The following is a 12,259-nucleotide window of genomic DNA, read 5'->3' as shown; positions in this document are numbered from 1 at the left end:
TCATTTACAATGCATAGAGCTGGTAGGCAAATAATTGCTTGTGTGTTATCTCCCCCTTTAGAATGTGAGCTCCTTGAAGAAAAGGATGTTGTCTTTCTTCAAATCTCCAACACTTAGTATAGTGTCTGGTACATAGTAAGTGTCTTCTAAATGTTTGTTGACTGACTGACTGACAATGTCTTAAAAATTGTTCTGGGACAGCTAGGTGGCGCAGGGGATAGAGCACCAACTCTGAAGTCAAGAGGACCTGAGTTCAAATCTTGCCTCAGACACTTAACATTTTCTAGCTGTGCAACCTTGGGCAAGTCACTTCACCCCAATTGCCTCAGGGGAAAAATGTTCCCAAAAAAAAGTAAAAATTTAAAAAAAGAATTGCTCTAACCACATGTGTTTTTCTGGGGTACTACTCAATCCTTCTCCCAGGGTTCTCCATCAGGATCAAGGAACTCATGAATGTGATAGTACTTTGCGGATTCTGAAGCATTTAGGCTTTTCATAGCATGTGTATTTGTGTTACCTTATTATCAAGTGAAAAGCTAAAGTCAAGTAGAATTTGTATTGAGGAAACCTACCATTCTTCCCAGCTTCCACTCAGCCTCATCCCGTTCCTCATTGTGCTGTCAGGCACAGCAACTCTGACCTCAAGGGTTGACACTCATGAAGCATGACAATAATTTCCTAAAAGAGAACTCACAGCTATGAATCCAAAAAGTCGAATCACTTAGCAAAGATGAACCTCCTTCTGTGCAAGACCCTGTACATAACTTTCATAATTTTAGGTGACATGTACCAGGTGACTTTTAGCTCAATGAATTCCTGTTTCCCTCCTACTGCTTGATAACAACAGAGAACAGAAGGGCAGAGGGATTAACCTTAGACATGAAGGCCAACCCATTTCTTCTTTTGAAGATGGGTTCAGCCCCTTCCATATCCTATGACTCACCTACAGTCCTTAAATTAGTCACTGTGCCAATTGGAAAGAAGAAACTATACCCGGACTTGGCATAGTTTTCTAAGACTCAAGCATTAGATCCCTCTCAAATTTCCAAGAAAAATAAGGCTCCAAACTAACAGGGTTTGTCTTTTTGCCTTTTATCATATATAATGATCTAGGCCTTTTCCCCTAGGAAAAGATCATACTTTCTTTCTTTTATATCATTGAAATTGTGGTAATGCCATTGTGTAGTGGCAAAATGCCAATGAAGTCTGTATATGTTGAGAAAGAAAGTTAGCCTTTCAAAGAAAGGCTAAGGGAAAATTGACCTTATCTTAGATGCTGCGCTTCAAACTAGGGGTCTGGGAATCTGTTTCTTTAATATTTGTATAAGTATATTTCAATATAATCTGTTTCCTTTGTCCTCCTATGTATTTCATTTACTGCATTTAAAAACATGATTCTGAGAAGGAGTGACCCATGCCACAGAAAAATATTAGGAACCTTCTGTCTTGGGAAATAAGAGGCCAGGGGTTTTCCCTTGAAATAAAGAAACAACATAGATAGTGAAGCTTCCAAAGAGCTGAATTCAAGACCAGTCTTCTGACCTTAACTGGTGATACATTTTTCTTTTATCTGCCAGATAAAAATAGATAGATAGAAGGTCAGATCATAAGAAAATGATGAAGTGGGGGCCTGCCTCAAGAGCCCCTCCATTTTCCTACTAGATATCTCCTCATATAGCCAAGACAGGGTGTCAACATTTGCTCAGGGATACTACAGTGCTTGCCCACTGCTTGGAACCTTTGCATTTTATCCTATATATTCCCTTTCTCTTCCTTCCCATTTCTGCCCTTTAAACTCATCCTTATCAACATAGCATCTAGAAGGTCAGGACTAGAATAGACTTTAGAAACCAACTAACTCAATGTCCTCCTTTTATAGATAAGGAAATTGAGGAGTAGAAATGTAAAATGACTTGACCAATGTTATATAGAAACTCAGTGGCAGAATTGAAGGTCAAAACTACTAAATTTCTAGCCCCTCAGAATATATTACTATTACAAAACAGACAACCTACTAACTATTCACAGGGTTATTGTAAGCCTTAAATAAGATAAAATGCTTTGCAAGTTTTTCTTTTGTACTAATGCTCATAATACAGAACATTAATGTAAATATTTAAGAAATTAACAAAAAAGGAATATTTCCATTTGTGCTTATTCAATTCTTCTTGCAGAAACAGGATTTTCAAAAACATTCAAATAAAAAAAAGAAACTAGAGCAAAATTTCTAACAGTTGGAAGTATTCAAAATTTCATTTTTTAAAGCAAAAGTTTTTTTGTTTGTTTGTTTTTTTTAAGGAAGAAAGATTATTGAAAGCTAGTTCCTTTAAAATTTTATTGTCCATTTTTTTTTTAAAAACACCCTGCTTGACATTAAGGTGATATAGAAAATCCATGAGTTATATCTTTAGAACCCAGACTTTATTTTGCCAGCACATTTTCTCAAAACATAGAGATAATATTATTTAAAATCTAAAACCATCATTGACAAATTATGAAACGGATGAACTACCTGTTAAATCATTTAAAACTATCTTGAACGCTATTCAAATTATTTAAAAACATTTACCACTTTACTGTTTTGTGTCTTACACATATTTGTATCTTCCCTACATGGTATCAACAAGGTTTTGCACATAATCAGTGCTCAATGCATGTTTCAATAAAAAAAAAAAAAAAGCAAGGAAGGAAGCAGTGAAGAAAGGGAGGATGGAAAGAAAGGGAGGGTGGGAAGAAAGGAAGGAAGAAAGAGAAAGAAAGAAGGAAGGAAGGTAGGTACAAAGGAAGGAAGGAAGGAAGGAAAGAGGGAGGGAGGGAGGGAAGAGAAGGAAAGGGAAAGAAGGAAGGAAGGAAGGAAGGAAGGAAGGAAGGAAGGAAGGAAGGAAGGAAGGAAGGAAGGAAGGAAGGAAGGAAGGAAGGAAGGAAGGAAGGAAGGAAGGAAGGAAGGAAGGAAGGAAGGAAGGAAGGAAGGAAGGAAGGAAGGAAGGAAGGAAGGAAGGAAGGAAGGAAGGAAGGAAGGAAGGAAGGAAGGAAGGAAAGAAGGAAGGAAGGAAGGAAGGAAGGAAGGAAGGAAGGAAGGAAGGAAGGAAGGAAGGAAGGAAGGAAGGAAGGAAGGAAGGAAGGAAGGAAGGAAGGAAGGAAGTGGCAGAGAAGGGACTCAAACTCAGATAACTTTCTGTAATTCCACTTTCTGAGACAATGGTGAAATAAACAGTTTGTTTGGGGTCCCTCCTACACGTTATGTCCTTAAACTCATCCTTCAAGATGCTCTTTAGATACCAAGAGCCAGCACTAGAGTGCTAACCCCATCCTGACTTGTCCTCTCTGTGCAATGTACAGACTCTCAACTTTTCCTTATTGATTTACAAAAAACTTATAGAATGTTAGATTCATAGTGAATACTTAGAACATACTTTGAGGCTGACCTGATTCCATAATAGTAAAAAAATCTCTCCCAGGATAATCTTTGGGGGCCAAACCAACTCCTATAACACATTGCTTCCCAATATGCATTCAACTGTTTTCCTCCATCAGATTCCAAACAATTGAAAGACATTGTAGAGAAGCATGGTTCTCTCTATGGCAGGCAACAGCAGGAGCTCCATCTGACTACCATGTGCTGTGGGATGTGGCATCTTCTTGGAAGCAAGGTGGCCAAGGTTACATCATTATCTATTGTTGATGTTGGACTGGAGGTCTCAGAACTGCTTCTTGTGACATCCCTTATCAAGATGGTTGGTTCACACTTACTTCTTTGTCTTTTCCACTCTTCTCCATGATAGGTGGAGAGTATAAAATGAGGTTGCTCCTTCCATACCAATAGTTCACCAGAGGGAAGGGAAGAATTCACTCCTGAAGAGTCTCTGTGCAGCTGAGCAAGGTAAGAAATCTTTGGTTGGTGAATATTAAACAAAAATATAAAAAGGGAGTGTCAGGGAGCATAAAATATCTATTAAAAGAAACCTGGTGGGTTATTTTACGCTGCCTTGAATAGTGGGTGGTTATTTTGTGTTGTTTTACATAAAAAGAAGCCTACATATCTCTCTAGCACTTTGTAAAGTAAAACATACTCTGAGAGATTAGCTACATAGACTTTATCAATCTTATTTTATAGTTAATAAGACAGGTATCTGTCAGGGAGAAGGGGATTGCACAGGACCACACATCTAAGAGGTATCAAAGCTGGGATTCAAACAGTGGACTTGGTCTATTAATATTCTGTTATCTTGTGACTACTGAACTACCTTTTTTTTAATTAATTGGTTTCAAAACTATTTTTTTCTCATAAAAATACAAAGGGGCCTTAGAACATAGAGCATAGAAATCTAGAATGCGAAGTTACCTGAGAGAACATCAGGCCAACATTCTTTAACTTTGTAGGTGAGGAAATTCAGGTTCAAAAAGAGAGTGTGACTTGTCTATAGCATCACAAACAAATTAGCAGTAAAGCAAAACAAATTAGAATTCATATCTCTTGATTACTAGTCTAGGGATCTTTCCATTCAGGTTGGCTTTTCAAATAATGCTCTTAATAGTAAAATGAAAACATTTTTGTTGTTGTTTTTGTTTAATTCATGTCCATTTCTTTGTGACCTCGTTTGGCCTTTTCTCGGCAAAGACTGGACAGTATTGGCCATTTACTTCTCCAGCTATTTTTTTTCCTGAGGCAATTGGGGTTAAGTGATTTGTCCAGAGTCACCCAGCTAGGAAATGTTAAGTGTCTAAGGTCAGATTTGAACTCTGGTCTTCCTGACTTCAGGGCTGGTGCTCTATCCACTGAGCCACCTCGCTGCCCATTCTCCAGCTAATTTTACAGATGAAGCAACTGAAGCACACAGAATTAAGTGACTTGTCTAGGATCATAAAATTTTGAGCTTAGATGAAACATCAGAGCTATAAAATAGCCTTAGAACAAAGAATTTGGAAGTCACAGATGTAAGGGACCTTGGAATATAAAAAATAGCTTTTTTGGTATAGTGAAATCGAACTTGGTCCTCATAAGATCCAAGTTCAAATTCTGGTTTTGTCACTTACTATTATATACCAGATGAAGACAAAAAGAAAAATATCAAACATACCAACAAAGTTACTAACCCTTTACAGTAGCTAAGAAGTGAAAACAACTTGAAAATGATTCTATAACAGCATTAAAACTTAAAAAATACCAAACACAGAAGAATGTTAAAAGAGAAAGGGTCCTTAAAAGATAGAATTTAGGATATCAGAACTGAAGATCTTAGAACACAGACTGCTAGAATTGTAGATAATAGTAATATCAGAACTAGGAGGGATCTTAGACCACATAATGTTGGCCTGAGAGAAATCTTCCCAACATCTTGATAGTAATTAATGAAATATCATTTAAAATTAATTATTAAAAACAGGTTATCATCTATGCATTAAGGTTCCTTCTGATGGGTTAGTGGCAGTCAGAGAGTTGTTAAAATCCCTTTATAGTCGGCGCACAGGTTCTTCATGAAAGAATTCATGAAACCCAAAACATTAATTGGCAAAAATGAAAGTTTATTGTTGGACAGGAAGCCAGTTCTTCTAAGAGACTGACTTCTTTAGTGGCAAAGTCCTATTAGGGAAATGGAAGCTGACACTGAGGAGAGAATGTCTTCTCTGCAGGCAGGGTCCTAGCAAACTGCTTTGGACCTTCTGCAAAGAGTGAGTTTAGAAACTGCCCTTTAAAAGGAATTGTGAGGATTCAGGTTGAGAAAGAAGCCAAAGTTTCCAGGCCTAGATGCTTATCAGTATTCGGCCCAGATCTCCTATTGGAATTAATAACACTTCCAAGTGCTGATTTTTGACCAAGATTTCTAATTGAATCAAAGGGTCTGGCATTCCCAAAAGATAACTTATCTGGGGGGAGACTCCAAAAGGGATCACAGATCAAAAGGGAACACAGTTTCAGAGTGATAATCTTAAAGGGAACAGTTTCCGTCTTTCTTCACTTCTAGTTCTAGCATAGGAATACCTCAAAAGACTGACCAAATATGGCCCTCCCCCCCCCAAAAAATGTCTAGAAAATGCAATTGGCTAGACACAACCAAGGTCAGAACTAGTATTTGAACTCATATCTTCTGACCCCAATTATATCACCCTTTTCACTATACCATGATTGAAGGATAAGTAAATTTTAGCAAGAGACAGGGGAAGAAGGTGAGAGAGATGGATGTAAAGGATAGGATGAGTAAAAATGTGCAGAGAGGGAGAAAGCATGGGATATTTTCAGGAAATAACTAAGGGCATAGTTTGCTTGGAGCCTAGTGTATAAGGAGGAAACCTAGTGAATGAAAAGACCAATAAGGCATATTGGGGCTACATTGAAAATGCATTTTCAGAGCCTGAGGAGTCTGGTGACTTTTTAAAGTAGGCAATGGAGAATCATTGTGTGCTTTCTAAAGAGGGAAGGAGTATGGTCAGTACTAAAAGGAAATGCTTTTTTCAGGGACCAAGATCAAAGATGTCAGTGCTCTGGGCCTTCGTTGCCCTAGTATCCATCCATATTGGAGGTGTTGATGGTACTCCAAGCCTGTTCTTAAGCAGTAATCCACTTGTACCTGAGTTTCTTCAATCTGAAAGATCAAACATTCTAAGCCTTCCTCGAAGTAATCAAAAGCTCCTAAATCCATTAGTTCCTCTTGCTGTTCCTAAAGTTCCATTACTTCCTATGAAAAAGTCTAACAAAGACACAACTGAAACAAGTGAACCGCATTGTGCTGCTTCAGTATGGAGTTCTACGTCTGAGGAGAAAATGAATAACTGTAAGTTGAAAGTTTTAAAACTTTTCTTTTTTTTTTGGAGTTCATCATATTGGGTAGACCACAACCCCTACTGATTTCTGAATTCAAATTGCTCCCAATAACCTATCTAAGGACCCCTCCAACTTTTGTTTCTCAAGAAGGAATCAATGTGTTAATGTCAGAGCATTCTATATTTATTAGGCACCTATTATGTGTAGAGCACTGTGCCTGTAAGGGTAAATGTAAAATTTAGTTAAGATGTGAATCATTGATTTTGTGAAACTCAAAACATAAGGAAGGGATATTTTACAACCTTATTGGATTCTCTATATCCCCAAAGGTGTAGAAAGTGGGGGGCCAAGCAAATACTGCTACTTATTATAATGCTTAGACCACAGGGAACAATAAACATTAGCCAATGTCATTGTGAGAGAACAATTAGAAGATGCATATGTTGTTCCTCTCTTTAGACATCTACTCTCACAACTGTCTTATCAATGGGCAGATTTCTGCCTTGTATAAATACCTCACTAAATGAAAAAGTGTCTATACTGCTATAAGTACTTTTGACTCACCCAAGACTTGTAATTCTTACCCAGGAGATTTAGCCAAATTTTTGATGTAATCACATTACTGACTTTGAGATGAATGGTCTCTATTCAATACACATTCCCAATGTTTATCTTCTACTTGAGTGGAAGTAGTTCTATAGATAGATGTTTAACCATTACCATTACTAGAATATAACCATTCAAACAGCTGGATTTCAATAGTCAGTCTGCCCCATACAATCAGGGACCACCATTGTGGTTCTTTCAATGTAAGGCAGAGCACCGGGGATTGACACCAGATGGTGTCCTGGCCTCAGGTTTTGCCTCCAGCACTTCAATATCTATGTAACTATGAATATAGATGATTATCCTTGTTCATCATATCCTCATATCAGAAAGTGGGAATCAAGGAGTAGAAAGGTGAAGCAACCTGAAAAATATGAAACAGCTAAGGAGGGATCAGAGCTAGGATTACAATCCAAAGGATCTGGAGAGTTAGACATGGATTGCTTTGGTATAAGAGGCCCTCAGCTTCAAATCTATGCACTGCTGCTCACCAGCTATGTAGGACAGGGATGGTTGTGATTTCACTGACATGGACAATTTTCCACATTTAATCAATGAAAGTACAGTTTGAGAATCCTAGAGAGTTACCTAGAGTAGAAGGAGGCAAAATAATTTTTCAAGCATCATACAACCAGTGTCAAAGATATAGCTTGAATATAAAGGGCAGGAAGAGTAATTAGTATTTACATGTTGTCTGCTATGTGCCTAGCACTATACTAAGTGCTTTTTAAAAATGTCTCATTTGATCCTCAAAATCCTGATAGGGAAGTGCTACTGTTATTCCCATTTTATAATGGAGGAAACTGAGGCAAACAGAGGCTAACCAGTAAGTGTTTGGAGCCAGATTTGAACTCAAATCTTCCTGACTCCAGACCTAGCACTCTATCCAATATGACAAAAAGCTGCCTTTGTTTGGACAGCCCAGCCTCTAAAGTTTCCTCCATTGTGGAAAGAAAAGAAAATCTCCTATGGTATTTTATCCATTCTTCAACTCAATTTCCAATTTTTTGTTTTCTCAAAAAGAATTCATCAAAATATTTTTGTACACATAGGTCCTTTCTTTTGTAGGGAGAGAAGGGTTTCTTTGCATTACAGATCTAGTAGTGAGATTGGTGGGTCAAAGCATATGTACAATTTGGTAACCAATTGTGCATAGTTGCAAATTGTTCTCCATAATGATTGGATCAGTTCACAACTCTATCAAAAGTGCATTAGTGTACCTCTTTTCCCATTGTTCCCATCATTAGTCATTTTCCTTTTCTGTCATGTTAGCAAACCTGAAAGGTATGGAATGTACCTCAGAGTTGTTTTTAACTTGCATTTCCCTAGTCGAGTGCTTTAGAGCATTTTTTTTAATATGACTATTGATAACTTTGATTTCTGTTTCTGAAAATTGACCATTTATCAATTGTGAAATGGCTCTTATTTTTATAAATTTGTCTCAGTTCCCTGTATTTGAGAAAAGAACCCTTTTTCATAGAAACTTACTGTCCAAAAAAATATTCCCTGGTTTTCTGCTTGCTAATCTATTCCATTATTTCCAACATTCTATTTTTTTAGTGAGTACCAGATTATTTTGATAATTACTGCTTTGTGATATGTTTTAAATTCTGGTATTATTCTACTCTTTGGATTTTAAAGTTTTACACAACCTGGTCTCAACCTAACTTTTCAGTCTCACTGGACATTTCCTGTACTTTCTAATTCTGTCCAAGTGTTCTTTCTGTTCCTTACAACAATCCATCTCCTACCTCTGTATTTTGGCTCTGACCATCCACTATGTCTGGAATGTCCTCTCTCATTTTTACCTAATAGAGCCCCTATATTCCTTTAAACAAAATTTTTTAAACATGAATAAACATAAACACTAGTATAGCTGATATATAATATAGATTCTCCCTTGATTGAATCTTTAAATTTGGCTTTGTCTGAGATCAATGATTACTCGCCATATTTTTTTTCTAATAAATTGTACTCCTGAGCCTTGTTGCAAAATTTATGCATATTTCTTCTTTCTTCTTCCTGCAAACTTTTCTGCTTTAATTATGATCCTTAATTTGCCTTGCTATTACTTAACGTCCCTCTACCTATGGATCCTTCCCTTGTCTTCTTCCCCCATCCTTTGCTTGTTCCTCTGCCCATTCCTCCCCCCTTTATCTTTATAGGTTTTGCAGGGTGCTGTACCTTCATGGTATACATGTAGTGTTGTCTATTGTCAAATAGACATCACACATTCCTGATGGAGTGGGTTTTCAAAACTATGAGCCCTCCTCCCCCCCCTTCCCTTTTAATGCCTCTGTATCCATTCTTTCTCTGCCCCTCCTCTGTAAAATATAATTTCTATTTTTACCTTTTCCGAGGTGGTTTTGCTTTTTAGATTCAGATCATATTTAACTCTGCTCAATCTTTCTTTTGAGTTACCCAGTTGCTGATGTCAGTCTTAAACATATGCTATGCATTTCTATGTAAAGAATTTGTTCTGTTAAGTTCCTTGAAATTGATCTTTGATATTCACTCTTTTGTGTTACATTTTCTATTTAGTTTGGATTTAGTTGAAAGAAAGTTCTGAAAATCTGAAAGTTTGTCAAATGTGCTTTTTTGTTCATTCAATATTATGGATACTTTTGCTGGACATGATATATTTGGCCAAGGCTTAGTTTTTTGGTTTTTTGTTGTTGTTGTTGTTGTTGTTGTTGCTAGATTTGTGGCCTTTTATTGTGGCTGCTGATAAATTTTGTTTGAAGCTTCAGCGTACTTGAATTCTTTTTTCCTTATTTCTTACAAAATTTTATCTTTGATCTGGGGGTTTCAAAATTTGGCAATAATATTTCTATGTTTTTTTTAAATAAATAATCTCTTTGAGGTGGAGATTGGTGGGGGTTTTTTCTATTTCTTCTTTCCCCTCATGTTCTATCACTAAAGGAAAGTTTTCTTGGATTATTTTTGCATTGTTATATCTAAGTTCTTTTTTTGGTCACAGCTTTCAGGTAGTCCAATTATCTATATATTTCTTTTTTTGATATGTTCTCCAGATCTTTTGTTTTTCTTAATAGATATTTCACATCCTGTTCTTTTTTTTATTCTAATTTTCAAAGAGTTATTTTCATCTTTAAGACTCTATTTCTTTTTCTAGTTGGTTAACTGTTTTTTTTCATAATTTTCTTTTACTTCTTGGATGATTTGTGTTATTATTATTGTTGTTATTTAGTTTTTTCCTCAATGTCTCTCATTTGATTTTTAAATTCATTTTTGAGTTCTTTTATAAATTCTCCTTGGGCAGTGAGCCATTTAAAGCTTTTTTTTTTACTTCAATGTCCTTCTCTGAAGATGAATCTCAATCTTCCCTGTTCTCATGGTAAGTTTCTACACTGGTTCTTCTTTGCTGGTTCATTTTTTTTTAATGAGAAGTATTAGTGTAAGCACCTCTAATCATGGGGTGGGAGGGGGTCATGCCTCTAGCTTCACTTCAGCTCTCCCTTCTGACCTGGAACCCAAATCAAAAGCTCCACTCTATTGCAAGTGCCAGCAGCCAGCAGTGTCCCTGCCTCCCTGCTTTTTCATTCATTTGGTGTGCTGATTCTTTCTCACCCAGGGCCAGGTCTCTGTAACACAGTTGGTCTAGGAGGTTCTGTCTGTTTTCCCAGACTCAGACCTTGGACTCCACATACTGTCTGGGAGATGAAAGATTCTATGATTCCCCCTGAAGCTCCAGCCACATCCAGCCCTTGGGGTACCTACTTGCTAGCCTGGAAATACTCATTGCACACTTTCTAATCCTCCAATCTGGGGTCTTTCTTGACATTTTCTTGGGTTGTACCAAGAAGTTCCCTTTTCTTCCCCAAATCTTCCTGATTTTTCACTAGTCTATGTTTGCACTGAGGTGCAAAATCGTTCTGTTTGTGGGGAGATCTGGAGAACTTGAACTTTTCTGACCTACTCCACCATCTTCACAAAATCCTCCCTCTCTTCCTTTAAGATGCAAACTCAAGCCCCTTTACTACATGAAAACTTTCATGATCCTCCAACCACTAGTACTCTCTCCCCCAAACTCCAGTTATTTGTTTACTTTATATTTATGTTGCATGTTTTACATAAGTATTTATTGCTTCTCCCATTCGAATAAAAATTCCTTATGAGTAGGAATTATTTCATCTTTGGCCTTTAAATCTTAGCACCCAACACACTGCTTGGCACATAGTAGGCACTGTATAAGTCTTGTTGACTAATTGAGAAGCAACTTCTGATGATAAGGGTCTCCACACTGCATTCAGACCAATAGTCTATTAGCAAGACCCTACTCAAAGTCTATCCAGCTGGTAGAATTTTCCAGAACTTGCTTACGAGCACCCCAGCAAGCCATGATAATATGCAGTAAATAATGATAGACAATAAAATACTGTTCTAGCTTCTCTGCCTTCTTGATTTCCAACAATATAAACAAATAGCTTTTCTAAGAGGGAACCCCATAAGAGTATTTAAGAGGTTTTCATGGGGATGAGGGATTAGGCAAATTCTGGTTAGTACTGCAATAAAAATGAAAAAACAAAGGAGAGAAGTTGCAGAAGGGAAGGTTTTAGTTGGATATCCAGAAAAAAATCTCTCCCAATGAGAACTGTCCTTCACATAGGGAATGCCTGCAGAGGGAGTGTGTTGTCGGAGACATGAGAGAGGAGATTTTCATTCTTCATACCACCTTACTTGCTGAGTCATTCTCTCTTTAGTGATTCTTAGCCATAATCACTAAATAACTAATTCCTCTCTCTACCTTGAGTCTTGCCCCCAAATGGTGAGAATGCTCACTAAGTGAAGCTGAGGACACCACAAGGGATTCATGACTTGTCATATGTAAACCTGTTTTTTTTTTAAATTCTTTTCAGCTGTGAATGACAGTAT

Source organism: Sminthopsis crassicaudata, chromosome 2 (assembly GCF_048593235.1).
Source record: "Sminthopsis crassicaudata isolate SCR6 chromosome 2, ASM4859323v1, whole genome shotgun sequence".
Lineage (NCBI taxonomy): Eukaryota > Metazoa > Chordata > Mammalia > Dasyuromorphia > Dasyuridae > Sminthopsis > Sminthopsis crassicaudata.
The sequence above is the reverse complement of the archived record's forward strand: the minus strand, read 5'-3'. Positions refer to the sequence as shown.